We start from the raw sequence: 27,599 nt of genomic DNA on the forward strand, positions 1-27,599 counted from the left end.
GTTTATGCTCTGGTGGCACGCTTGGAGGCTATTCGTATTTTCTTAGCATATGCCTCCTACATGAACTTCACGGTTTACCACATGGATGTCAAGACTGCCTTCTTGTACGGCGCGGTAAAGGAAGAAATATACGTTGATCAACCTCCTGGGTTTGTTAACTCAAAATTTCTCAATCATGTCTACAAGTTGGACAAGACTTTGTATGGGCTACATCAAGCTCCACGAGCATGGTATGCTACTCTTACGAAGCACTTACTCGATCATGGCTATTCACGAGGCACAATTGATCAAACTCTTTTCATCAAGCATGTTGGTGCTGATCAAATTCTGGTTCAGATCTACGTTGATGACATTATTTTCGGGTCCACAAGTCCACAGCTTTGCAAGGAGTTTGAAGTCGTAATGAAGAAGAGGTTTGGGATGAGTTCACTGGGAGAAATGACCATGTTTTTGGGGCTTCAGGTCCAACAAAAGTCAACCGGTATCCTGCTACATCAAGCCAAGTATGTTGAAGATATGCTAGAGAAGTTCGGGTTTCAAGACGCAAAACCTACACTGACGCCAATGGCCGAGAGACCTCTGTTGACTCCAGATATTGAAGGTGAATCCGTAGATCAGACTGAATACCGATCGATGATCGAATCGTTGATGTATCTAACGCAAGCAGGCCAGACATCATGTTTGCGGTTTGTCCATGCGCACAATATCAGGATAATCCTAAACTTTCACATCTTATTGCTGTCAAAAGAATCTTTCGGTATCTCAAAGGCAGCCCAAAAATGGGTCTTTGGTATCCGAAAAATTCTGAATTTGATTTATATGCTTTTGCTGTCAGTAACTAAGGAGGATGTGAGCTTGACAGGAAATCAACGTCTGACGGATGTCAATTTCTTGGAGACCGGCTGGTGTCATGGCAGTGCAAGAAACAGCACACAGTCTCAACCTCAATAGCAGAAGTGGAATATGTTGTTGCCTCTACCTGTTGTTCTCAAGTTATCTGGATCCAACATCAGCTGTTGGATTATAGTTTGAATTATCTAGAAATCCCTATTTTTTGTGACAATGAGGCTGCAATTCAGATAACTAAAAATCCAGTCCAACACTCGAAAACCAAGCACATCGATATCAAAGTACATTTCATCAGAGATTGTTATGAGCGCTCGCTCATTCGGTTGGAACGGGTTCCCACTGCTAATAATGTGGTGGACCTATTTACAAAACTGTTTAACAAAGCTCGATTCGAAGTGCTTGTGGGATTTTTGAAAATGATACGCTTTGAGGACTGATTTTTGTTTTAGGATAGTTTAAATTTGCGCATTTTATTTTCATTCTCACTCATGCACAAATTTAGGGGGAGAAATAAACAAAAAAAAACAAACAAAAATCAGAAAATTTGAAAAAAATTCAAAAATAGTGTTATTTATGTTTTATTTTTGTCAAGAAAAATATGAAAAATCCAAAAATATGTTTTTAATGAAGTTTGCTTGCAGGTAATGAAATGGGAAGTGATATATTCTAGTGATAACAGGCAATTTGAATCTGTGTAATGTACCAAAGTTGAATTGACTAGGCTCTGTGTTCGATGCGCTGGTAGACATGATAGATTTAAATGGACCTGACTAGGTATAGATGAACTTAAGGAATCTAGAGATTTGAAAATTCTTAACTTAGTTAGTTCCATTTAGCTTGACAATACGACGCTTGGGTAGATTGAGCAGGGTTTAACTCTTCCTTGATGTACGCTTGGGTAGATTGAGCAGGGTTTAACTCTTCCTTGATATACATAATAATCCACCGGTCACACTAAAGTAATCCGTATCAAGAACCGTGGTTTAACTCTTCCTTGATGTACGGACTCTGTCCTTAATTCCGATATTGATGGGGCGACTGGGGAATTCCGATAAAGTAGGTCTGTAGGAAATTATTTTCTTGCTTTCTTTCTGTTAGTCATATGTTGCCTCCTCTGTGTGATTGAAATACATCCGACCTGGACTGCAACATATGCAATTATATTTCTCTGCATCTTCTATCTATGCAATTCTTCCTATCTGTTAGCCATATGTTGTCTCCTTTGCGTGACTGATAATCCGACCTGGTACACAGCATATGCACCATTCTACTTCTCAATCCCTCTGAATCTGGTCAGTTATATGTTTCACCCTCTGCGTGATCGAAAGATCCGACCTGGGTGTACAACATATGCACTCTAAATATGTCTTCTCCCATAATAATTGTTTGCTCACCTAAAGAAGGAGTACTTTGGAAGTTCCTAATTATTGGGGTATGTCAGGAAGCGGGAAACATGTTCCAGTACATTTAAAATTGAACTATCACTAGGTTGTATGTAGATCTCGCTGCTCAATTTAGGTGGACAACAATATCCTTGGTCGTCGTCAGATGAATGATCCTTAGGAATTTTATCTAGAAACGTAAGGTCACAATGCCTTGTCATTAATAGTATGTCAAAAAATTGTCACGATCTTTCGTGTTTAAGTGGACCACAATACTGGCGATCGACCAGATCTAGACATGAAGGTAGAGGTACCGATAAACGGATTTGGACTGTCTAAAAACTTTGATCCCAAACACACAAAATTATTATCTGCTCTGGTGAAAAATGGAAATTAGAATTAATTCATCTTTATTTTATTTTATTTTTACTTTATGTTTATTTTTATTTTTATTTTTATTTTTATTTTTATTTTATTTTTCTTTTTATTTTGAGTCCTTAAAATATATTATTTTTGAATTAGTTGTGTCATTCGGTTTGGAATTAAAGCTATTTGGGTTGAAGCCCATTAAAGATTGAACCGGGTATGGGACAAGCTATATAAGCTATAGTGTCCGGCCGAAAACACTTCTTCCCTCTCAATCTGAGTACGGCCGTACACGCTTCTAAGAACTCTCTCTCTCTCTCTCTAATCAACTCTTCAATTCATCATTTTTCCTGAAATTGTTTGTTGCTCCGTGTATGTATCATCAAATCGACCTCAAAGATGCTAATCTTGAACAAAAATGACCATAAATCGAGGGTTTATTGAAGAAAATTGTCATTTCGGCACTGATGAAGGGTGTGCAGCCTTTGAAGGGTGTACGACCTTTGAAGGGTATACGGTCGTAGACCCGTGTACGGCCGTAGTGTCACACCCGCAAAACGGAACGGCGGAAACGTTCGGGGGTGGAGGACGTCATGTCAAGTATCATAACATATGCATTACAGTAATCAAAGTAACAACAACCATTGTATTGATAATATAATATTTACATTATGTTTAAAACATTACTTGAAATACATGAAAAGTACAACAAAAAATAAGACGTAAAGCTCCGTCTTCGCAACTCCTGGAAGAGAGTACCTGTCTACTTACGACCTTGAGAATACAAGTGGTTTGAAAAATCGTCAACATTAAAGTTTGTGAGTTCATAAGTATTTTTGTTATAGAAAGTACATCCTTTATTCTTTTGAAAAGTTCACCAGTTCCTCCAGAAAATCCTATATTTTCTGTTGTATATAAATGATAAGTAAAACAACTCGTGATTATCCCTTCTACGAGTACTTAATGAATACAAGTCATATACATTTAGATCGAACAGATAGTCGATTGTGTGGTTCTGCCCTAAGCCCACAACCAAACAAGGAACAGGAGATGAGGCGGAATCCACACATCCTACTATCTGTCGGATCTTCATGTATCTAACCCTGATGTATTTACTAAGTACATTAAGTTCAATGATCATTTAATTTTAAAACGTTTCCTTAAGAAAATAATATATTTTCTTAATAAGTAATATGACTGTAGTTAATCGTATTGTAATCATTCAGTGAATACTAATTATATATAATACAGATCGATTAGACAGTTTAATGGGTGAATCTGCCCTAAGCCAACAACCAAACAAGGAACAAGAAATGAGGCGGAAGTCACACATTCCATTGTCTACCGGATCTTTATTATATATAATCCTAATGTATTCATCAAATAATTACATAATTAACAATTATGAATCTTCAGTAAATGGTAACCACAATAGTTCCTTCTATAATTTCTTAGTTTATACTAACTATATATAACCTAATATCGGACAGACAGTTGAATGTGTAGATCTGCCCTAAGTCCACAACCAAATAAGGAACAGGAAATGAGGCGGAAGTCTCCCATTCCACTGCCGATCGGATATTATTTATATATAATTTGAATGTATAAATTAAGGAATTATAGAATTAACCACAAAGGTCCTTTATGTAATACTAGTTTAATAAGAAGTATTTAACTTTTTTGTAAATAAGTTTCTAGTTTCACTAACTCTATTGTGAAACATTGATTTTGGAAAATTCTATCGAAAACTGTTTATCTTCCAAAATAAAGATGTAAACCATAAAAAATCCTATATTTTCTATAAATTCGATTTGTAGTCTTAAATTCTCCAAGACGGAGAAGCACAAGTATAATTACCATACTTAGCTTAATGATACTCAGTTTTGTTTATCAGTAATCCTATCTGAACATGTAATCACCCTGAAAGCTCGACGTGACGATACTACCCTCCTATGACTACTTAGTACACACGAGCTGTATAATACCGAGATCGAATAGACAGTTGAATGGGTGAATCTGCCCTAAGCCCACAACCAAACAAAGAACAGGAAATGAGGCGGAAGTCACACATTCCACTGTCTATCGGACTTCAATTTTATCTAACCCTATTGTATATACGGAGAAATCATATAGTTAGTATCCCTTGGGAAAGTTTGGGAAAAGTATATCTTTATGTAAATAATTAGTTAATACTATTGTGAATATGCATTATAACCATACTAATACAAAGTTAGTCCCGTATAGATCTATACACCAACTCGCGCTCTCCCTTATGAAGACTCTGTTTATAATTAAGATTCGAACGGGTACCCTGAGTGGTACATCGAGTGGTTCACAATCCTGTATTAATTATTTACATAAAATGTAAAACCTTTTTATAATTAACAAGTAATTTCGTGAAATATTTCTTTTTGTTTCATATAGTATACTTATTATAGTTTATAAGTTCATTTCCATGTTTTAACCTGGATTTTTGTAAAACAGTTCCTACGATCCATAAACTATACCTATAATAGTTTATAAGTTGATTTCCCTGTTTTAACAAGTTTCAAGTTCAAATGCAATTAAACGACAAGAAAACATAATAAATAAGTTATATTTTTAAACACAAGCAATCTTGTGTTTTACTTGTATTCCCCTCCCCCCCCCCTAAAACAATTTAAAAAGTTTGAAAATATGGGGGTATGAACTCACCTTATGAAGGAGATTTGATTGAAGATATGATATCGGATATTTAGTATGCCAAACGAAGTCCCGAGCACAACTGGATCCTAATTGGCATATATATGTGTATAATTAGTGTATATAACAACTAATTCTGATAGGGAACCACCTTAGGGACTAGGAAACACTTGAACTAAGTGTTACAATCACATGTGATTGATCAAAGGATGTTTAAGGCCACAACATGGAGTGTGTGACATCCCCATTTTCACAGCCAGAAAAGACCGATTTTGTTTATGCTTTATAAAAATCAGAGTACTTCTTTTAATAAAAATGTTGCGGAATTTGTTCCCAGTAAAACATGATAAATACGTTATCAAAGCATTTCCGAAGAAAAGTATTTTTATTCATTTTAAAATATTTGGGATGTCATCGTCAATACAGAAACATAAGCATAAACAGAACTTACATTCATTATCACTTAGTGATTTATATCTCCTTAATCTCTCAGTGTAATGTGACTTCATATCAACACCTGTGATATAAATAAACCGAGTGGGTCGGGTTGGGAAACCTGGTGAGTACATAGGGTTTTCAACCCACAATAATATAATTATTATTTTTAAGCATCAAACAATCAACCCAATTACCCATCCCCATTATCTTCTTTACTTTTAAGGATCTACCTTAAGAATCAATTATTCCTCGTTCATTCATTCCTAAGGAATCGGCACGAAGTCCATCGTCACCGGGGTTTAGGCACTAAGTCTGCATAGTCTCCAGGATTTATACAACATGCACTAAGTCCGCATAGTCGCTAGGGGGTAGGCACTAAGTCCACATAGTCGCCAAGGTTTATACAACAGGCACTAAGTCCGTATAGTCGCCAGGGTTTTGGCACCAAGTCTGCATGATCGCCAAGGTTTAGGCACCAAGTCTGCATGATCGCCAGGGTTTATACAACAGGCACTAAGTCCGTATAGTCGCTAGGGTTTTTGCACCAAGTCTGCATGATCACCAAGGTTTAGGTACCAAGTCTGCATGATCGCCAGGGTTTAGAGTACACTGGGTGAACACATCGTTCACAACACCTACAGGTTGCGAGCCTGCTAGTGTTCCACTGGACTGTCTAGAATAGTCCGTGGTTGTCATCCATACTCTGCTAGATGACGGGGCCATCATTTGGGAACAAGGCTTCTCACATCATCCACCTCTCACCCTTACCTCATGGTCTATATCACCTCTCAACTCATCATCCAACTCATATTGCATCTACCCATGTTTTACCCAACACATTATGTAGATATAAATACATATACAATTTAAATCATTTAAAACTTGTATAAAATTGTTCATCCAGCATAGATAGCAAGTATACAGATAATATGCACACATAGCACGTAGTTTATATAAAATACTTCATATCTATGTGTAAGATGAAAGTAACTATGCACTCACCTGGTAAGGTGGTGACTCGGTACTCGGACAGCGCTTCATTAATCTTAAAACAATTTCCCTCGGACAAAACCTAGTATCATTACCACTAGAGTTTAGTCTAACGTTAACCGCGACTAATTAATAGTCTAGCTATTATTACTATTATATAAGCGTTAAGCAACACTCTTATATAACTCATAATAATAGCCCAAATAATTATTTTAAGGTTACTATAATTAATTAGAAGCTGTATTAAAAATAGCATAGGCATAGCTCACTTACAGCGGGTTTTCTCGAAAACCGGGCTCCGCCGGAGCAGAGTTTCTGAGCCGAGGGCTCTCCTTTTCGGAGCCGTCAGGCGCTCCGGGGCTTCCGCCTCGTGCTAGGGAGTTACCCTAGGCTTTGGGGGGTTAGGGAGGCTTAGAGAGAGGTTCTAGAGAGAGAAAGAAGGGTTTGAAGGGTTTGAAGGTGTGAGGAAATGTCACGTGTCATCTTTCTGGTGGCCACACGTGTGTGGCCTACATTGTGCCACGTCACCCCTTTTGCAGCAGCACCCTGCCGACTTCTAAACCCCGTAACTTTCACATACGAGCTTTGTTTTCGACGTTCTTTTTTTTCACGCGTTGGTAAAAACAAGATCTACAACTTTCATTTAGACTCCGTGGGCTAATTCTCGACCGATCTTAAATTTAACAGTAGGAGGAGATTAGACTGTTAAATGACCGCGAAAAATTCGTATCTCCTTCATACGGACTCCATTTTCGTCTGTCTTTTTACCGTTGAGTTCCTATTAATGAGACCTTCAACTCTCATTTAGGTCGCGTAAGCCAAAAACCGGTCGACCTAAAATTCGAGTTTCGGGTCGTGCACTGCTATGCCAAATCTTAGAGAATTCATAACTTCCTCATACGAAGTCAGATTTGGGCGTTCTTTTTTTTTTTGTATGTTCTCGGTTTAACGTATACTACAACTTTTGTTTAGATCACTCAGGCTAGAAAGTCCTCTATCGTAAATTCACTATTAACGTCTCCCGGTGCCGTGTCGGTTTTGCCGTAAATTTTCGACGGGTCATAACTTCTTCGTTATAACTCGGATTCCGGCGTTCTTTATATGTACGGAACCCTTGAGACATATTCTACAACTTGGTTAAGATTAAATAATCTTTTGTTGAAAAGTCGTTTTCAACACTTATTGCCTCTAAATTGACTAGCCCGGATCTGCGGGCGTTACAGAGTGTACGGCCAAGGGTGTACGGCCAAATGAGTGTACGGCCGTACACTCATGGAAAACATGAAAAATAGGTGTTTGATCCATGGGGAAGCTAGTGTGACAAATGTACAACCAAAGGATGAACAAAGCTTTCATTTTGGAGGGTTTTGAGGTGTGTACGGCCGTACACTCTCCAAGATGGATGTATTTTTGGGTCTTGATTCAAAGGGGTTCAAGGTTTCAAGACTTCTAACGGATAACTAGCACCTAGAAAGTGTTTAAAGCCTTAGATTATGGACTTATCAAGGGTATACGGTCGTATATAGAGTGTACGGCCATACACTCTTGATGTTCTTGAGTTTTGATGATGTTTCAAGGCTAGAAACAAGTGCTTAACATGTCTAACCAGATGATAAGGGAAAAACTCTCACATTGGAGGTCCTTTAGGGTGTGTAACACCAATGATCCTATGAAGGGTTCATGTTGAAACATGAAGAATCAGGGCTTGGATCAAGTGGTCTTTCAAGTATAACAAGTTTAAGGATGAAACACTTACGTTTTTAAGGCTTTGGAGTGTTCTTGGACGAAGCTAGTTGAGAGAGAATGGAGTTGTTTGCGGCTAAAGAAGGAAGAAATGAAGAAAATGAAGTGATCTTATATATATAGGAGGTGGTGTACGACCACCTTGGGTGTACGGTCGTACACCCATGTTTACGGTCGTATACACCTCTTGATGGTGTGCTTGGCTCGAATGCAACTTGAAGAACCTAAGTTAACTTGTCCCTAAACCCAAAACTTGAATGCACTAGGCTTAGAACACTCAAGCAGACCCTAAACAATGCTAAAAGATAGCAGAAATGAGTCTGACTCTCAATTGATTGGCTGGACTTACAAGGCAAAAAATTTTGAGTTGTCATACGTAGACCCGTGTACGGTCGTAGACCCCCAACTTTGCCCTAAAATGCAATTTTTTAACAACTCAAAATTAAAAGCTTAATCAATTGATAAACGGGAAAAACTGGATGTTTATTGATTAAAATTTGTGTTTTTCTCACTTAACTTGGTTTGTGCACAACAAAATGGATGGACTTAAGTTTGTTGATGCTCATAACTTGGCCATCTTCTTGGTTGATCCTCCAGAATCTCACTCTGATTTCAAATCCATGGTCCATGGATTGAGAAAATGATGTCTGTCTACTACTCTTACTTCCAGTCCTGTTATTTATCAGCAATTGATAAAAGAATTCTAGAGAAATGCAGTTGTGACTGAGCAGATCCTTCGTGAGGCATTGCAGATTAATGATGAGCCAGAATTTCCAACAGAGATTGATATGGATCAGACTCAAGAAATAATAGATCAAATGGGATATGAAAGGGTGTTTCCTCCAACTCTTAAGAAATTGTTGCCTTCGTATTGGAGATATTTAGCTCACGTATTTGTGAGTTGTATTTCTGGTCGAAAATCAGGAGTTGATGAAATATCCTTACTCAACACTAGTGCAATCGCAGCTCTTGCTTCGGGCATGGATTTCAACTACTCAAGGTTCATATTGAATGAGATGATTGTAAACATTAAAGGAAAGACAAGGGATAAGTTTCGTATGCATCCAATGTTTCTTCAATTAATCTTCAACTTCAACCACCCAGAGATTGAGAGAAGAGGAGAAACTTTGGACCGAAAGTCCATCAGTTCTAGTGCTTTTGGTCTTATGAAACAGAACAGGAAGGGAAATTTTGTGTTTGAAGGAAAGCATCCATTGATGAAGTTTGGTAATTTTGTTGAATTAAGTGATGGCTCCGGTTCTGACGATTTCTCAAGCCCTGCAGAATCTGAGGACATTGTCATCTCAGCCTCAGAGCATGAACATGAGGAAAACAGAGCTTCTCCGATCACAATCGTGGCCGAGGAACATGATTTGACATCGGTGCAAGTTCAAAGCGATTTCAGTGAAAGTATGATGGAAGATGTTACTGTAAATGATGATGAGGATGATTCGTTTAATGATATTGATCTCTCAGGCTTTGATAAGGACGGCATTCCTTTAAATTTTAGCAATGAGGGTTTCCTATCAAATACATACCTCGACACTTTCTTTGACAATATCAGTGATGTTGCTCAACAAACAACGGAGATAATGGATCTTGAAGATGTTCAAGAAACTATGCCTCCTATCTCAAAGTAGATGGGTGATACCTCAAGTCAAATGGATACAACTTCAGGGATTCCTCCCCTTGATGGTGCTATTCCGTCTACTGTACCATCTGTGAGTGATATTCTGACAAATCAAACCTCCCAGCCTCCGTTAAAAAGGAGAAGAAATGACCCAAGGCCAGGAGTACTGATTTTGAAACATGCCCCACCAACTCAATCAACAACAACAACAATTGTTGCTGCATCACATGTGCCAACCCAAGAAGGCCAAAGCACGATATATGAAACTGGTGGCCCATCATTTGCTGAAGGATCGTCTCCACCAAGGCATTCGCATGATGCTGCCTCTGAGAGGCTTGCAATGCACTTGGCATAGGAACAAAGTTCAGTGCCTTCCTCTCGTGCAAAAGGAATATCTATTGAGGAAGGCCATTTAAGGGATGATGATCCTTTAGTGTCCAAGCTTAGAGAAGAAATAGGTGTTCTCAACCAGAAAAACATAGAGAAAGACCTTCTAATCGGACAACATGACATTCGAATCGTTGAGCTTGAAGTAGATGTTGCTCAGAAGTCAGATCAAATTTCAGATATGCAGACACATCTTGGAACTCTAACTGCATGCTATTATGATTTGAAAAGAAAGTTGGCAGAGGAACTTGGAGACAAGTTCAAATCATCAGTTACAGAGTTCAGTGCTGGCCAGGCTTCTCAAGATCCCCCTGTTGACCCACCTACTGTGAGAACAACTCGAATTGTTGATAGATTTGAAAAGGAACCGATTCAAGCTCCTCATATAATCTCGCAAAAACGTGCCAAATCGGCAGCATCTGCTAAAAAACCGCAAATGTTATTCAAGAAGAGTTCAGATCAAAATGTTCGTGGAGATCAACCTAATATCACTGTAATTGATCTTGAAAAGAACCAATTTGGTCACAAGTATGGTGATAGATCAGGGATTGTTTCGTGGGCTTTCATGACAGATTGAATATGTGGATTATGAAACGTAAAAGCTCAAATGTGGAGTATTACAGGGACTTTCATGATTTCAGCTCATGGACAAGAGTTGATCTCTCTGAACTTGCTAATGCTCCCTTCGCCAATCCATCCAATGATCCACGAGCAACTCATTTCAAGTTCTTCTTGGAGAGTCAAGTAAAGAAAGGGTTTACTGATATGAAGATTGTTGAGTCTATCATCAAAACACACCGTCACATACTGGATCCAAGAACTAATGAGCCCTTCAAGACGGTGATGTGGCCACCTACCAACCAAGTGAGACAGATTCCAGTGTTGCAGAACTTTTGCGATGGGTCTCTGAAAAATATGCTCTACTGGGTTTATGATGAATCCACAGCTTCTGCTGTCATCAAATTTCCAGATGGTTGTTTTTGCCTGCTTGAAAAGAGAGTTCTACTTCAATTTGGAAGGTGGGATATTCACCAGCTGGCTCAACATCAAATCAAGGTAGCTGAAGAGATCTTTGAAAATGCAGCTAAAGAATACAATGCAATGGTTGCAGAGATTATCCAAAAGGAGATGTGGTTCGGTGCCATGGGGGGGTCAGATGTGCTTGTCATTTAAAAAGACTGAGTCAATGCTAGCCTCAAACCAAGGGGGAGATTGAAAGGTCTTGTCTTTGTGGTTTGGGCTAGGCAATCATATGTATAGGTCTTAGTGGGTTAATGGTCATGTTTTGTTGATGTTTGTTATGTTTACGGTCTGGGTTGTGTGTACGGCCGTACACCCGTGTACGGCCAACTATCCCCTATTTATAGCGCTTGTCAGTGTCTGTCAGTAGTTGACGTATGTGTGTGTAATCAAGGTGTACTAGACGGTTTACGGCCCAACTATAAAATTGTGTGCATTGCTTGAGTTAATTGCTTTCTTCTACTCTATTCTTGATTATAATTGTTTGATCACTGGTTGGTTCCTGGATTTGAGTCCTTACAGGTGATGGATCAAGCGCAGGAAGATTGAATTTTTGAGCAAGGACCGGATGAATATCCGCATCAATCTTGGCAAAGTCACACACTGCGGAATTAAGGTACTCACAAAGCTTTCTCATATGCAATTTTCATCTTGGGATGTTTCTTCGACTTGATCTGAAACACCCTGACAATTAAAACTACCTCCTCCGGATTCATACAGGTAAAATTTGCCTGAGTTCTGATATAATTGTCGCCTCTTCTTGTCAGTGTGTACTGAATGAACTATGTTTTCATAAATCTCCTTATCTTGTAACTCTTGACTGCGGAGGGCCTATCGTTAGACCATATGCTTTCAAAGGCAGATTCATGCTTAGCGTGGAATCTGTTTAATCGTTCAAATTCAAGGGGCAACCTTTGGTCATCAGAAAGATTGCGGTCGAAGGGTTCAAAGACAGTGAAGAATTTGGCGTCGGGAGAGATCGGGATATCCTAATATCCATCTGAAGGTGGTTCGGCATAAAGCTCTGATACCAATGTCTAGTGCTTGATTGTATTTAAAGTTATGGGTCATAAAACCCTTTTATTTATAATTGGGTAATTAAATCTCACTTTATGAGTTATTACTCCTTATGCTTTAGTTAATTAAATATTAAATCTTTTATTTGGAATTGTGTGTTAATAAACCCTTTGTTTTGGATTATGGAATATTAATTCATTTGTTATAGAATGTACGTTATTAAGCCCATGATATTGGATTTTCTTATCATCATATTCTTTTGATGTAATTTATGAGTTATTAAAGGGGTGTTTGAGATTGCTAATATAAATTAACTTATGCTTATTTGTAGAAGTATTTATTAGTTTAGTAGGTTATAACATGTATACTATACAGTTTTATAAAGTAAAACATCTTTGAAATATGAAAATAAATACGAATAATAATAATTAATAATAAATTTACAAACAATTGTTTTTTATACACTTAAATATTTTGTCTTTAACTTTATAATTTTTAATTTAAATGAATTATATAAATTGTTTTGAAAATATAAATAATGTTCTATATGTATAGATTAATGATAAAATGATTATTTTGTATAAACAATCATTAAACAATAACAATCATTAAACCTTATGCACCTAAAGGCCAATAGATTCATTAATGGAAAATTCTAGCTTACAATCATGAATGTTGCATCTTTGTCGTTCTATTAAACAAAAATTCAATGTCACAAGCTGCTGTGTGAGAGTGAGAGTGTGGTTATTTTAATTTTACAAAATGACCCCATTTTAGTTTGAATTACCTGACATAACTAGAGAAATCAATGAACCAATGCATAATAGAACGTCTTTTCTTCTTAAGTTTTAACAACATGAAAACACACCAAAAAGAGCTAAATGCTTGGATCGTACAAAATCCAAAGATTATTTACTTTTTTTTACCTTTACTCACATTGCGTAAATGCTTTGCTAATTCAAAAAATAAAATAATTAGTTCCCCTTACAAAAGAAAAACAAAAAGTTTAAGATTGAATAAGGAATAAAGTGGATGTGATACATACCAATGAATCGTGCAAATAGAACCTTAAAACTTCAAATCTCCAATAGGTATGCAATAATCAAATTATGTCATTAAAAGAAAATTAAATCAAAATTTGAATGGAAGGGGGATTTCGGAAACATAGAGTTGCAATGGGTTAACAATTTTCATCTTACATATTTTAGTATTATCGATAAAAAGAATGTAGGTATATGCTAGATTGGCAACCTGATATTTTAAAGTTTCCTTTACATTGACAACATGAAGAAAGAGCATATGTGTTTTTTACTTTTAAAAATGTAAAATGTGTAAATGTATATATAATTTATTTAAATTTAGATTTATAAATATTATAATTAACATTTATTTGCATTAACAAATACTATATTCTAAGTTGTTGAAGCCTATAAATTTTGGAAATTCAATTTTCAATAACCATAACAAATATTAGGATTTTAAATGATATAATATAAAAGTTCTAAGCCATTAGTACTTGTAGGTATTTAACAACCCAAGACGTTTATAAGCCATTAGCTAAAATGTCCAAGCATGATTGCCTGGACTTTAATTCCACATACACCCCAACTAGCTAATCCCAGTCCAACAATCATGGTTGAGTGGAAATCCATTCCAAACTATTTTATGATATTATATTATAAGTGTCAAAATATTTTATTGTACTATACGATTTGTGTATAGGAAAGAAACAACCAGCGTCTTCAATTGTGAACCTATCAGGGAAAACAAAGTAAAAGTGTATGCAAGAAACTTTATATTTTAGTATTATCGATAAAAAGAATGTAGGTATATGCTAGATTGGCAACCTGATATTTTAAAGTTTCCTTTACATTGACAACATGAAGAAAGAGCATATGTGTTTTTTACTTTTAAAAATGTAAAATGTGTAAATGTATATATAATTTATTTAAATTTAGATTTATAAATATTATAATTAACATTTATTTGCATTAACAAATACTATATTCTAAGTTGTTGAAGCCTATAAATTTTGGCAATTCAATTTTCAATAACCATAACAAATATTAGGATTTTAAATGATATAATCTAAAAGTTCTAAGCCATTAGTACTTGTAGGTATTTAACAACCCAAGATGTTTATAAGCCATTAGCTAAAATGTCCAAGCATGATTGCCTGGACTTTAATTCCACATACACCCCAGCTAGCTAATCCCAGTCCAACAATCATGGTTGAGTGGAAATCCATTCCAAACTATTTTATGATATTATATTATAAGTGTCAAAATATTTTATTGTACTATACGATTTGTGTATAGGAAAGAAACAACCAGCGTCTTCAATTGTGAACCTGTCAGGGAAAACAAAGTAAAAGTGTATGCAAGAAACTTTGTAAGAACAAACCTGATAAGATAAGGCCTTCACCCAACCATATCGTTGTTTTCCTTTATTAAATCTCATCAAAATCGTGGAAGGCCAACTTGGCATCTTCACCAAATCGGCATTTCTTGTATTTCTACTATTCTTGAAACTTGGTTTAAAAAGTTCTTGAATTTCAAAAACAAAAATCGAAGACTTTTGGACAACTGAAAATTCAATTCCAAAAGAAATTGGTATTTTTATATGGTGATATTAAATCTCTCGATTTAATTAGGGAAGTACACAAACAAAACCACGGCTTTAGAATCATAAAAAGGGCTACAAATAATTTATCAATAAATTGAAATTCTGAAGAGAAACTTACCACATAACTCAAAAGAAATGCAAGTCTAAAGGCATATTCTTCCATATCAAAACACCAAATCTTCCCAGCTCAAAATTAATTACCCACACCACAAGAGTCGTATTCTTTACCAAGAGTTGTGGAAAGTATAAGAGCTGATGATTTTTTTTAAAGTGGAAGAGCCGATGACTTCTTGTTTACACTGAACACTTCATCAAACATTTCTGCTGAGATGTTTTGAAGATTAAAAACAAAAACACTGAATTATCCCACATCTAATTACATTAAAGATAAAACATGGACTTCACTTACAATCAATTGTGTTTCACTTCCACCAGCAGAGCAACCATAGCAGCAACTTAAGCCATTCACCGACATTGATTGTTTTGATTCTCCATCTTCAAGTTTCTTACACTTTTCTCGTGTTTAATATTTTTCTAGAGATCAAGCACATCATCAGTTTCGTAAAGGGTGTAGTTATGTAGACTATATCGAGAATCAATGGAAGGGGCATTGATTTGTGGTGGGATATATGTCAATTATTGGAGTAGATAGGGCCGATATTTCAAAAATTTGGATTTAAATTAGATTCCTAACCTCGTCAATTGGAAATTTAAATTAAATTCGTAATTTCTGGAATTAACGTTTGACCAGTAATCAAAACAGATAGGAAATTGGAAATGGAGATACGTTTCTGATTTGAGCGGAAAAATAAGATAAGCGTTTTACTAGAAAAAGTGTTAGGGTCGAAATGTTGTAATAGTCGAAGTTTGTATTTAGGGTCTTCGAACATTTTTGTAATGTATTTTACTAGGGCATAATATTCGAAGCTTAATGTTTAGTCCTTAGTATATTTTTTGTACGCTTTTCTCTTCTATAAATAGGAGTGGTTACTAGTGTCTTAGTAACGAAGTCTTTACAGAATATTCATTGTACTCTGTAAAATTTGCAAAAGCGTAATAGAGCCAAACATATCATATTTACATCGGTGTTCAAATCTTTCAATTCTACTTTGAATTTACACTCTAATTCGTTCAATACTTGATTCATTGTCTCATCAATTGGTATCAGAGCAAGAATCATATCTCTGATCTGATTTTCACTTTGTTCAAAAGGTTTTTGAGTCAACTTTTTGATTCAAAAGTTTCCGCACTTTTTGAAAGTGAAAAATTGTTTAGATCTAAGTCTGTGATTCGATTCTGCACTTAATTCATTGAATCGAGTGTTCTAAGAGTGCTTGTGATTTGAATCATACAGTTTGTTTTCAAATTCTCAAAGTTTCTTCAAAAATTCTCAAGGATCTATTCCGTACAACAATGACGTCATTCAATCTGAATTCCATGACTTCATTTTCTCATCTTCTAGGATCATCCACCAAAATTCCTATGCTCATCCCTGAGTATTACGATCAGTGGGCTGATCGTATGCAGGATTATCTCAATGGATTGGATGAAAAACTGTGGAATTGCATTTCTGGCAATCTCAATCCACCATCGAATGTTCAACCAATTGGTTCTTCCTCTGGAAACTCTGAAGTTGAAAATCAATCTGATCGTCTGAAAAAGCTGGAGAAAAGGTGTGTAAGAGAGCTAAGAGGAGCTTTGCCTCCAGTTGTTTACAACTACGTGAGGAGCTGTACAACTGCAAAGGAAATCTGGAACAATCTCAAGGAAAAATTTCAGGGAAGTGAGAAGACGAAAGTTAATTCTGTGAAGCAATGTTTAGTGGAGCTGAAGGACTTCAGACAGAAAGATGGTGAAACAATTGAAGTTTATTACGATCGTCTTAATGAATTGATATATCGATGCAATCGATATGGTATCACCAGATCAGCCATGGAATTCAATCTGATATTTGTTATGGGACTTCGAAAGGAATGGCGTAGTGTGAGCATGATGGTGAAGAATCAACAGAGCTTTGATACGTCAACATTGAATGACTTGTACAACCAACTTAAGACTCATGAAAGCGAAGTGAACGAAATAGCTGAAGAATCGAAGGCTATGTTGGGAGGTCCACTAGCTTTGGTTTCGAAGATCTCTGAAAAAGATGCTGAGAAAGATGCTTCGGATGAAGATTAAGGGTTCATCATGAACTCAGATGATGAGGAAGTTGCCTTTTATTCAAACAATCGTGTGAAAAAGTTCTTCAAAAAGCCTTTCAATCCGAAGGCAAAGTCGTCTGAGACAAAAGGGAACTTTCTGAGTAAAAGTGCTGGGGAAGAGAAAAAGAAAGATGAGATGAAAGATTCGAAGCCTGTTGAGGGAAAGTCTGAGAAGAAGCTAAAGGGAGATGTTGGGATTGATTGTCATTATTGCAATGGTGCTAATCACCTTGCTAATGACTATATGCTTCGAAAGAAGGATGAGAGAAAGAATAAGGTCAAGGATGAGGCATACTATGCTGAAAAGTTGGAGAAGGTTCGTGCGAAAGCCAAGAATTTGTCTCTGGTTGCAAAGGGTGCGAATGAGGATGAAGATGGTACTTATCAAATCTGGTCATCTGGATCAGATGATGAGGAAATGCGAAATCCAACCCATGGAGCTATGTTTGCAAAAATGGAGGAAGAATCAGAGGAGGAAACATATGAAGTGCATGGAAGATGCTTCGTATCCATAGCTGCTGACAAATCACCAATGACCACAAAGGTACGAAACATTCTTGAATCTTTTAATATTCCAGTACATGCTTATAATTCTGAATTAGTATCTTTTGATGAAACTGTTACTTATTTTGATTCGATTGTGGTATCTGCTAGCAATGAGGCTAAGAAGCTGTCAATGCAATTGCTAGAGACACAGAAGAAATTAAATTCGAAAATCACTAAGATAGATTGTCTAGAACTTCAAATAACGAATATCATGGTTGATAGGGATAATTTATCTAGTGATAATAAACTGTTGTTAGCACAAAGAAACATTTACTGTAATGCTGCTAAAAGATTATATGGGAAAATAACTGAACTTCATCATTCATGCGAAATCAGTAAAGAACAACATAGAAAATTGCTGCCATTTTTAGCTTATGAAAGAGCTAAGGTAGATAACATTTCGTATGACTGTGAAAAAGAAATAGCTGATTTTGACAAAGTTCCGAATGACAAGTATAGATATGGAACTGTCAAAGTTGATGAATGTCTTGATTCGAATGATTTATTTAACATTGTAAATGATACTTTGACTAAATCTGAACAAATTCACATTTTGAAAAAGACTGAGAATTCATCATCTGATTCTCAATCTAATTTTGTTGATATTGAAGATAATTCTGACAATATTAGTGAAATTAGTGAGCTTGAAGATGTTGATTGTTCTCAGTTGTCTATTGTTAATGTTGCTTCGAATTCTAAAGGGAAAGAAAAAGTTAAGGATTTGATAGTTGAGAAAGAAACTGATATTCCCTCAACTTCGAAAGTTAGTGAAATGAACTTCGTGGATCTCAAAGATTACCAAACTGATGATAGTGATGATGAAGATGTAGAGAAAGTTTCGAAAGAAAAGAAATCTTCAAAGAAAGAAGTAATTCCACGAATAGTTGTTGACCAAGTGTATGGTGATACACAAAAGTTCGAAAAAGTGATGAATGAAAAAGGTGAACATTATCTTGAAACAAACACGGTGGTTTTTCCAAATTTCAAATGCATAGATGATGTCATTTTTCCAAATCAAGTTTTCGTAACTACCAGAAATGTTGAGAATATCAAACCAGAGTTCAAGAAGATGGTTGAGGAGGATAATTCAAAAACAACTGAGGAAGGTTTTTTCGCAAATCAAAACACAGTTGAAAACAACTTAACAAAGAATTCATATATTTTTCAACGACAAAAACCACAAAAACAAAGGGTTGAAAAATCAAAAGTTGAAAAAGAGAAAGTAATTCGTGTTGAAAAGGAAAATGAAAAAGTTGTCAAATTAAACTCTAAGGAATTTAAAGATCAAATTGACAAATTTTCGAAGGAAAACAACATTTCAAAAAGACAAGCACGAAAGAAAATATTTTGGCAAAATATTGAGTCTCAAAAGATGTCTGAATCACAATCCATCAAAAAGGTTTTCAACGTTAAAAATGATTCGTTTTCAAAAACTCAACAATCATCTCAATCAAATCAAACAAGGTCTGAAGTACATAAGCAAACAAAGTTTTCGAAAGTTTCTGAAACTAACAAAACAAGAGATTTTTCAGAAAGATCCAATTTAAATCAAAAAGTTTTTCAACGTCAACATTTTAAATCAAAAATTGATACATCCTATGCTTACTCTTATGTTACCAAACCCAAAGTTGATTTTGTACCTCAAAAGCCAAATTTTCCTAATTACATAGAGAAAGAAACTATGAGGACGTCACGGGAAAAAGGAATGACTTCAAGGAAGAACATTGATCATTGGCTTGACGGAAGAGGAAAAATGTATCAGTCAAATAAATATTCAAAAGAGCAAATTCATTAAGCATACGAAAAGTATGTCAATACTTCTTCGAATGGCAGCTCATCATCTAAGGATTCGAATATCTCAGTCAAAACATGGAGACCTGTCACAAAAGCGAAGACTGTTCAATCACAAACTCAAGATGCGAAGGGAAAAGTCAGTGAACATTCGAAACTATCAAACACTTATGTTTCAGTTCCTTTAGATGATGAAGTGAACTTAATTGATAGTCTCAAAACCAAAGTTTGTGATTGGGTTAAAAGTTCTTCATTTCATTCGAAATTGAAATCTAATTTCCAAGGACCCAAAAAGCATTGGGTACCTAAAATTTTTCATTGATTGCAGGTATTGTGTGACGAGCAATATGATAACAAATGGTACATTGATAGTGGTTGCTCTCGTCACATGACTGGAAAGAAGGAGAATTTAAGAGATTTTTGAAGTCTAAAAAATGTTGGAGTAGTAAAGTTTGGGAACAATCAAAAGTGTCAAGTCATGGGATATGGAAAAATCACAAATGGACAATTCACAGTGAATCGTGTTGCATATGTTGAAGGTCTTCAACATAACTTGATTAGTGTTTCTCAACTTGTTGTGGGCACTGGCAATCAAGTTCTTTTCAACGAAGAAGGAAGTGTTATTTCGAATGTTAACACAAACGAAATATTACTGAAATCTAAAAGGAAAGGTGACATGTTCACTTTGGACATCAATCCAATTGTAGGCAAACCAGCAGTATGTCTTCTTTCGAAAGCTACATCTGATTTAAGCTGGTTATGGCATTGAAGACTTTCACATCTCAACTTTCGAAACATAAATAAACTTGTGGTACAAGATCTGGTAAGAGGTTTACCTGTACTTAAATTTGACAATGATTCTTTATGTGCAGCTTGTGAAGTTGGCAAGCAACATAAACAAGGTCATCCAATCACAATTGATTCGAAAATTGTTGCACCTCTTGAGTTGATACATATTGATTTGTGTGGTCCTTCGACTGTTTCAACTCTCAACAATAAACGGTACATTTTAGTTATTGTTGACGATTTTTCCAGATTTACGTGGGTTTATTTTCTCAGGCTCAAATCCGAAATTGCACAATTATGATTGACTTTATCAAAAAGATGGAAACCACGTTGAAGAAGACTGTTAGAAAAATCAAGAGTGATCATGGAACTGAATTTAAGAACAAAGTTCTTGATTCATTTTTGGTGGACAAAGGAATTTCGCATAATTTTTCATCTCCATATACACCACAACAAAATGGTGTTGTAGAACGAAGGAATCGCTCATTATGCGAAGCAGCAAGAACCATGTTGGCATATGCGAATTTACCTCAATATCTATGGGCTGAAGCTGTTTCAACTGCATGTTTTACTCAAAACAGATCGTTCATTCATCGTCGATTTAATATTACACCATACGAAATTCTGAATAATCGTAAACCTAATGTGAAGTTTTTTCATGTTTTCGGATGTAGGTGTTTTATTATGAATCTCAAGGATCATCTTTCGAAGTTTCAAGCAAAAGCTGATGAAGGAATTTTTCTTGGATATTCGCACAATTTAGTGGCATATCGAGTGTTAAATAAGCGAACACGAAAAGTGGAAGAAACGTTCAATCTCACATTCGATGATTATTATGTTAAATCAAATGAGCATAGATTTACGAATCATCCAAGTTTACAAGAAACACAAGTTGAAACTGAATCTATACAAATGGATGATATTGATTATGATTTGATTTTTGGAATTTCAGATCATGCAGTTGATGCTGAAGTTCATGCTCCTGATAATCACATACCAGAATTTTCAAAACTTACCGATGATTCACCATCGACTCCTCAAGAAGGCGAAACTATGAGTGATAGTCCACTGGAGGGGGAGCAATTGGATTTGAATACTTTAGATGATGAAGAGCATTCTTTCGAGGGGGAGAAAGAACAATTGAATGTTGAAATTGAGGGGGAGCATGTTGTTGAGGGGGAGCATAATGTTGATGATGCTTGTTCGAATGCAGGCTCAGAAAATGATGAAATATACGAAGATGCCCCTTTGGAATTTTATCCAGCATATCCACCCATGGAAAAATGGACAAGAGACCATCCGAAGGATCAAGTTATTGGGAATCCACAAGAGGGAGTTCTGACAAGAGCTCAAATTCGTGTAAAGAATGAGGTATTGAATACTCATCAAGAATTTTGCATGTTTAATGTTTTCATCTCTAAAATTGAACCAAAAACAATTAAGAATGCAATGGAACACTCAGATTGGGTTGTTGCAATGCAATCGGAGTTGTCTGAATTCGAACGAAACAAGGTTTGGAGATTAATTCCTAAACCTGAAAATGTTTCGATTGTCGGGTTAAAATGGATTTTTAAAAATAAAACCGACAAAGATGGAAACATTATTCGAAATAAAGCCAGACTTGTTGTAAAAGGATATTCACACCAAGAAGGAATCGACTATGAAGAAACTTTTGCCCCTGTCGCAAGACTCGAGGCGGTTAGAATATTTTTGGCTTATGCAGCTCACAAAGATTTTGATGTTTATCAAATGGACGTGAAATGTGCATCTCTCAATGGAGAGCTTGAAGAAACAGTTTATGTGGAACAACCCCCATGTTTTATTAATGAAGAATATCCTAATCATGTTTATATTTTAGATAAGGCAGTTTATGGTCTGAAACAAGCACCAAGAGCATGGTATGCAACACTTACATCATTTTTGAAACAATCTAAATTTAAACAAGGATCAGTTGATCCCATATTATTTTGAAAGAAAGTGGGGAATCATCTAATGCTTGTTCAAATTTATGTTGATGATATTATTTTTGGCTCGACTGACCCTGCTTTGTCTAGAGAATTCGAAGAATTGATGAAAAGCAAATTTGAAATGAGCATGATGGGAAAAATCAATAACTTCCTTGGATTGAATATTCGTCAAAACAGAGAAGGGATTTTCATTAATAAGGAAAAATATACGAAAAATCTGTTAGAAAAGTTTGGATTGACGAATAGCACAAAGCTTCGTGTACCAATGGCAACAGGCATAAAGCTAACACCATCGTTGGACAAACCTGTTGTTGATATAACGTTGTATAGGAGCATGATTGGTTCATTACTTTATCTAACAGCAAGTAGACCTGATATCATGTTTTCTGTGTGTAATTGTGCTAGGTATCAGTCTAATCCACGCGAACCACATCTTACTGCAGTGAAGAATATTTTTCGTTACCTTAAAGGCACAATTTCGTTAGGATTGTGGTATCCTTTGAAAACTGGATTCTTCGTTCAAGCATACTCAGATGCAGACTTGGGTGGTTGTAATCTTGATCGAAAAAGCACAAGTGGAGGATGTCAATTTCTTGATGGCAAATTAGTCAGCTGGCAGTCGAAAAAGCAAACGTGTGTGTCAATTTCCACAGCTGAAGCAGAATATGTGGCTGCTGCTGCTTGCACTTCGCAAATAATGTGGATCCAAAGTCAATTGCGTGATTATGCAATTAATATGAAAAAAGATTCTATTATATTGTGATTCTCAAAGTGCAATAAGAATTTGTCATAATCCTGTGCAGCATTCGAAGACTAAACACATAGATCTTCGTTATCATTTCATTAAAGATCACGTGGAGGATGGAAACATTGAAGTACATTTCGTGAAAACAACTGATCAGTTAGCTGATATATTCACGAAAGCTTTGGATGAAAAATCTCTAATGTGAATAATAGAAGGTCTTGGAATGATCGATGGCAATTCTGTTCCATGCTAAAAAGAAGAATGATAGGCGAAAAAGAATGAATCAGAGGCGCTGAATAAAAGAAAACACAAAGTCATTCAGCATTCAGAGGTTACTGTTCATGGTCAACGCTTCGACCGCTTCGAATTCGCATGATTGTCACTTATTTTCAGTGTTGAGTTAGTGGTTACTGTTCATAGTCAACGCTTCGAACGCTTCGAATTCGTACATTTGTCACTCTTCAAGGAATGCCAAATATTCGTCTGTTTGCAACAAATTCATAAAGATTTTCTTTTGTTTTGTCTTTAAATTTTCGAAAAATCAAAAATTCAAAAAGATTTTCTTTTGTTTTGTCCTTAAATTTTCGAAAAATCAAAAATCCAAAAAGATTTTCGTTTGTTCGGTCTTTATTTAAAAAAAAAATTCAAAACAACAAAAATATTTTTATTTTTAGACTTTTGTTACAGATTATGATGATGATTCAGAGGGGACAATGCAGGCAGTTTTAGGGTCAGGTAAAATTTTTCGTATGAATTGATATGTTTCTCATTATTCGAATTAGTTAGGTTGTCCCTAGAAGCATGCTGCTGCATGTCGTCCAAAGCCTCCATGACTCAATGTGTGTGTACGAAAGCCTTAATGAAATGTTTCGTTCGAAAATTTCTTCCCAATCAGGCTTATATTCACATTAGTCTCTGAGCTACCTTACTCTTCTCACAATGAGTTAAGAGTTTCCTGTTTGGTCCAAAACATAACAGAGGTACTTTTCGTGTCTTACACCAATCTTTTTCATCCAAAACATTCTTACACGATCACACACAAAGACATATATCCGAGAGGTCTCTGATCAAACCCATCAAGACTTAGATATATAAAAACTCTGTGTTTATGATCTGACATCATGAGTCCGTGATGGAAGTGAAACCCAAAAATCTTACAAATTAAGGAATTGACGGGGAACATTGTTCCAGATATATACGAAACTTTTGTTTCTGTACCAATGTTCGAAACTCCAAATCATATTCATTTCGAATGAGTGGTCTTGATCAAGCATTCGAAACCCACGATGTTTGTTACCCAACAAGATCCAGTATACAAATTTTTTATGAATATGATTTTTGTGTGAGTTTCATTCGAATGTCCTAGTCATGTTAAAATTTTTCAAAGCCGACTTGTCACTGACTACACTGGTCATACAAGTAATTTCTATTACACTTTATCACCTTATGTTTAGGTTGAGATGTAACGAAATTTTGAACCTACCCACGAAGCATTCTTAAAAGAAGCCCTTTGATACTTATCAAAAAGTATTCGATTGTAATTCACGGGAACATACACAAGCTGTTTATCATCTCTCTTGATGATTAACAAAGCAACCTTTGCCCGGGGTTTAACTGCCTTCGTGTCAAATTAAATTTTTGACATCACAAAATTAAAAAAAAAAAATTTGTTGTTTCTTGTCTAAACTTTCTTTGGCACACTACACACACGAAATCCTTGAGGTTCTGAGTAATACCAACTCAGGTTGATGATTTCGAACATCTGGCAAATGACTTCGCTTTTTATCCCAAAAGTGAAAGAGCCTTGCCTCCATTCGAAGGGTTCTAACGGTTACAATTCTATTAAGGGGATAATGACAGGCTGTGTATACGTGACGTATGGTATTCTGCCCGGTTTTCTAGGTGATGTGACAGACACTTTTTGACGCATGGCTACCTTTCCACTGTACAGGTCCGATTTTCAAGGTGCCACGTCGGATCTCATTAAATGCATCTCACTTCAAATGAAACCGGTTTCGTCCCCGTTGATTACTCCAGAATTTTTATCCCAGAAGTTTGTGCAGTTCGAAGCCATACTTAACAAGCAACTTGCTCCACTATTTCGCATATCCAGTCTTCTTCCCACAACTACTGCCCCTCCTGTTTTCACAGGGGTGCAAGGGGGAGAAAGGAAGTCAACAGAAGAAGAAGCGAAAGTGGTGGGCAAGGTATTTCCATCTAGCATCCCTTCAACAAAACCAGTAATTGTGTCTACTCAACCAGTGACCTCAACAATCGTAACAACATTACCAATTACAAGAACAATTTCGAAAGGAATTGTAATTGGTAAACCTTTGGATTCTGGTGGAAGTGGTTCGAAGCTAAAAGACGTAACTGAAAAATCTGCTTCGAAAGACAAAGGAAAATCAATTCTGGTTGAAAAATCTAAAGAAGAAAAGAAGGCTGAAGCTGAAGCTGAACTCGAGAAAATGAGGCTTATTCAAAGCATCATGACTCAGAGGGCTGGTGATCCGAAGGGCATGAATAAAGGTGATCCAGCAAAACATTACAACTATGAAACAATCGAAGCCTTGGTTGCCTTTAATCACATGTACTCATTTGATAAGAAGCCAAAACAGAGTTATGTGGTTACAAACACTGATGCATGCCAGTTGGATTTCCCTATAAATGAGATGATGTTAATCATGCCTCAGTTCAAAGCTGAAGGAAATTTCAAAGAAAAAAATGAAGGGAATCATATGAAAATTCGTTTTCATGCAGTACTTGGCAAAGCCCCTGGGGATGTTTGGTCACTGATCAAGATTAAGAAGGTGATAAGCATGAAAAAGGATGTGGTCTTTGAAAACATTGTTCAAAATGCTAAATATGTTATGGCCAGGGAAAATGGAAAAACATGTGAATTCACTATTGCAGATTTTCCTCTGATGAACTTGTATGACCTTATACAAGTGGCATTGCTTCTGAAAGACAAATCCTTTTCTTTTCTGCAAAACACAGATCCAGAGGAATTCAAACTTGGAGTTGCTCACATCAAAATCTTCATTGAGAATTATTATGAGTGCCTAGTACTGACTGATGTGGAGTTGGCTACTGCAAAGGGAATGGAAGTAAAAGTTCCAATGGCTCCTTCGTTGACTCAGACTGAGTTAAAGAAATATGCTGATGGAGAAATATGTTTAAAGCCATTTGGAATAGTTTTTGCAGGAAAGGATAAAGCTGGAAAAGCAAAGCGGTTTTTGTTCCAAGCTAGCGGAGTGGAGAGATATTCTACATCTCAATATACGAACTTGATTGTTCGTATGAACCACTGCAAAAAGAACAATGAAGGAGACAAGAAGGAATTGAAGAAAATTATTTCTTGGTATACTGAGGTTCGAAGAGTTTTGCTGTACTCCATTACTCTACTTACAAACTGAAGACTTCGACTTTGATTATAAAGGGGGAGATTGTTAGGGTCGAAATGTTGTAATAGTCGAAGTTTGTATTTAGGGTCTTCGAACATTTTTGTAATGATTTTACTAGGGCATAATATTCGAAGCTTGATGTTTAGTCCTTAGTATATTTTTTGTACGCTTTTCTCTACTATAAATAGGAGTGGTTACTAGTGTCTTAGTAACGAAGTCTTTACAGAATATTCATTGTACTCTGTAAAATTTGCAAAAGCGTAATAGAGCCAAACAGATCATATTTACATCGGTGTTCAAATCTTTCAATTCTACTTTGAATTTACACTCTAATTCGTTCAATACTTGATTCATTGTCTCATCAAAAAGACACGTGGCAAAGGAGAGTTCTAATAAAATGACAAGTGGCAAATTTAGGATTCTTTTATTAGAAGAGAAGATCCAGCATAAAAATGGAGTTTTAAAAAATGTTTGGATTAGTTTATCCTGTATTAAAACAAAATAAGTTGATAAGTTATTTTTAGTGTTTGAAAAACTCTTATTTTATGTGTAATAAGTCAATAAGTAAATAGGAAGTGACTTATAAAAAACTCATTATATAAGTCGATAAGTGCTAATGAAATCTTTTTATCTAAACACTAAAAACTCCTTATTACCGGTGTGAAACCGAAATAAGTCAATAATCACTTCAAATAAGGAATTTCACACAGCCCCTAAACTCTTCGGATTTTGATTTGTGGGTTTTATATCCTTGTTGAATTTGAATATGGGTTCATATACCTTTTACCTTTGGTTATTTGAGTATTCGTACTATACCTTTTGGTTTATTAATACTTTGGGTATTTTTTTGAGTTTATATTGATTTTGGGGGGTTAGTCTCGAGTATGATGATTGTCGTCGATCATTACTCTAAATGAGTCAACATCAGATATTCTCACTAGGTAATTTTATTTCCTAACTTATTTTGCGTAGAATAGAGGTTAGCTTGGATATTGATAAAGCCACAACATGTTTGGTTTATTAAACTATA

The sequence above is a fragment of the Lactuca virosa genome, chromosome 1 (assembly GCF_052849685.1).
Source record: "Lactuca virosa cultivar CGN04683 chromosome 1, Lactuca_virosa_CGN04683_v6, whole genome shotgun sequence".
Taxonomy (NCBI): domain Eukaryota; kingdom Viridiplantae; phylum Streptophyta; class Magnoliopsida; order Asterales; family Asteraceae; genus Lactuca; species Lactuca virosa.